The sequence below is a fragment of the Sinocyclocheilus rhinocerous genome, unplaced genomic scaffold, assembly GCF_001515625.1.
Source record: "Sinocyclocheilus rhinocerous isolate Xijiao unplaced genomic scaffold, SAMN03320098_v1.1 scaffold988, whole genome shotgun sequence".
Lineage (NCBI taxonomy): Eukaryota > Metazoa > Chordata > Actinopteri > Cypriniformes > Cyprinidae > Sinocyclocheilus > Sinocyclocheilus rhinocerous.
In genome coordinates this window covers 536,846-540,090 of record NW_015650363.1, presented here as the reverse complement: position 1 = coordinate 540,090, position 3,245 = coordinate 536,846, and the positions used below count along the sequence as shown (strand labels likewise).

At 37.0% G+C, this 3,245-nt stretch overlaps 1 protein-coding gene across 3 annotated transcripts in view; it reads right to left on the bottom strand.

Moving 5' to 3' along the window:
- Positions 1-3,245, bottom strand: part of LOC107711862 (glutamate receptor ionotropic, delta-2-like) — a 423,523-nt gene that overhangs the window by 418,664 nt on the left and 1,614 nt on the right. The gene's annotated exons all lie outside the window — the stretch shown is intronic.

Sequence of the window (3,245 nt, the reverse complement as noted above, 5' to 3'; positions counted from 1 at the left end):
GTGTGTGTGTGTGTGTGTGTGTGTGTGTGTGTGTGTATATACATACCGTACATTTTTAAAGATGAAAATTATAAAGAATAAAGAAGTTCTTATAGTTATTCATATTAGTTCTTTCAAATAAAAGATGGCTTTTTTTCCTTTTTCTTATTTTTATTTTTTTACATTTTTGTCCATGATGCACGTGACATCACATCTTTGAGATAATGGACAATTAAGTTAAAAACTATGAGAGGGAAACTGAAAAACACCAATATCATTGCCCAGAATCCATTCAAACATCCAAATTATCTTTGCTGGGTTTCACTAAACCACAGATTAGTGATTTAGAAGTGTAAAAGATCAAGAGTTCCCTAATGGGTCTGGGACAAATTCCAGAGTAAGAAATGCAAATGTTGCAAGCGGCACCCTAGAGGACAACCTTTATTTTGTTACACTTTCGCTGGCCTTTCAATACAATTACTCCTTTCATCAATTGAAAGAAACGAAAGTAGGGTCATGTCAGCTTAATTACTCGTGCCCTTACATAAAATAATGAAACTTCTTGAGTCCATTGGGAATAAAAGGTGCATTTCTGTGCACACATAAACGTATGCACAATATCGGGCGTCTTAAGGAGACACCAATTACAGATATTATGCTTCTAACAACACCTATCTCAACTCTCTCAACAACTCGGAATGTTGCACAATGTGCCAGTTAATTGAGAACATTTCCACTATAACATAAGGAATTATTCTGCTAATACCACAATAATAACCCCAGCCTAAAACTAATCACCTAATCATCTTCAGAAAAGCCTTCTATATCTAGCATTTCAACTTTTCATTATCTGTTCCAACATCTGAGCAGGCACAATACAGCCATCCAATCAAAACAAACACATCTCAATGCACTGCTTGTAATTACAAGACCTTTACAAGCATCACTCCTCATTGCCTCTATTTTATATTGTAGGACTACAAAGAAGGACAGAGAGAGAGAGAGAGCTTAAGCATCGCTATTAAGGATATTCTCCATGCTAGCACATCTCATTATCACCATGTTCTTGGGATGGGGGCCATAGCAGTTTGGTCCAGAAATAGACCAACAAAATAGCACTACCCATCTGTCCCACCTGCTATGCAACACTCAGGATTATATTCTACAATTTCCTCTGGCTTTAGAGTTTAACATGTAACTAACCATGACTATGCAGAGGAAAGGGATAATGATTTGATTCCCTGACCAGCTTTGATATTCTCTTCGTCTATTCTCTTCAGTTGCGCAATAAATGTCATACACGCAACCTACATTACAAAGAAGCTTCAGCCAGACCGAAAACACATACTGTCAGTGGAGAGTATTGTGATATCCCCTAAGAGCCCCAGACGTGCTCTCAATATGTCAAATCTTCCTGAGAATGAGGGCGATCCACACCAATAATACTGTCGCAGACAAAATCTAGTCCACACTCTACATCTGTTCTGAACATAAATGGTGGTGAGTAGACTTCATTCGAATGAAACAGGTACTGCAAGATTTATACTGAGCTCCCAACCAATTAGACATCTGAAAATGTGCATCTGAGGGAAAAAAATTATATTACATGCCATATATTGAAGGCATCACTACACGGCTGAAACACAAGATGAAGCAAATATCCTTCAAAAAGCATTTTGATGTGCAAAGAGCAAACTAGAACAGGGGTCTACAACAGGGGGTCTGCAGTTGGTGCGGCAGGGGGTCTGCCAATTATTGTTTGACAATTTTTGTGAAATTTAAATATATATATATGGTTACATTTTTAAATGTATTATACATAAAATTTCCATTTTACTTCACAAAAAAATTGAGATCAAACAATAATTGACATATAATTTATTAATTTATTTATAAATAATATTTAAAAATATATGTAGTAATGGCTTTCACGATCTACCAAGGCATCTTAACCTGAAAAACTTTGAATACCCCAACAGTACAAGTTTGGGGAGAGCATCGCAGCCACTAGGTGGCGAGATAGGAACCATGTTGAAAATTCCTCAAGGACCAAAGCTAACCATACTAATGTACTAATGTTTTGATAATTAGCTAATCATCAATCTCTATGCTGGAACCAACTTCAAAGCTGGCCTATGCCGTCTCCTGGCACTTCTTGGTCGGTACTAAAGGGCGCATTTGGAGGTGCACCCGCATACTGCTGGACACTCTGGGCTTTCCACACACATAAATCACTGTGCCTTTCTCAATGGGCTCCTAAAAGAGCTGCAGCATTGCGATGCAGCGCACGGCGAGCGAGATACTTCTCTTGGTGTGCACATCATTAGAAGGCGCCACTGCAATCAAGTAAAGCGCGTGTGATAAAATGCCTTCATCAGTCGTCTCGCCGAACAGAAACGATGCCGATTTCGCATTCAAATGACGTCACGTTTTCACGAAGCTATTACAGAGAACAGATTAGGAGAGGGTTACTAATGACAGGCAAAGCTGTCTATTCTCAATGCAAGTCCCTCTGAAACACGCAAAAGAATTGTACGGTGTATAAGAGAAGGCATGAAAGTATATTCATTTGCTTCTGTATGCTTTTAATTGTAGGCTACCTGTTGTTTCCCAGAGGCCTGTGCAAAGAACCATATGTGGCGAAAAGCAATTCTGGATTGAGATGACATATCCTGAATGTCTTGTAGACCACCTGTTTGCTATGGTAGATTGCTTATGCACCGGATTGTTTACAAAGAAAATACAAAGAAAATAATAATAATTGTAAAAATTGGCAGCTTTGCCGTTATAAAAAGTTGCCGTTAATAGGCTAATAATACTACATAAATAAAAAATACAGTTGCTCGTATTACAATGTGTTTTTAGTGAATAGGTTACATGTCTTAATAACAGCATGTATGTCATTAAATTATATCAGTTTAACATAACCTATTTGAGCTCTTAAAATGTTTGCTACGATTACAATGGCACACAGGTGGTACAATGGAAGTTCACATGCTGACTAAAAGATCATCACAACTGACCTCACCATCAGTTGTGACCAATCAACAAACAGAGCACAGTGCTACTCATACAAACACAAATAATACTAAAACAAATACATAACATTAACTAAATAACAGAATGCAAAAAGAAACTAACTTTTGTAAATAAACGAACCCCATCCACAAATTATAAACCAACTTATACTTGTACTTATACTTATACTTATACAATTTTACTGTAAAACGACGTACTGGCTTATATATATATATATATATATATAT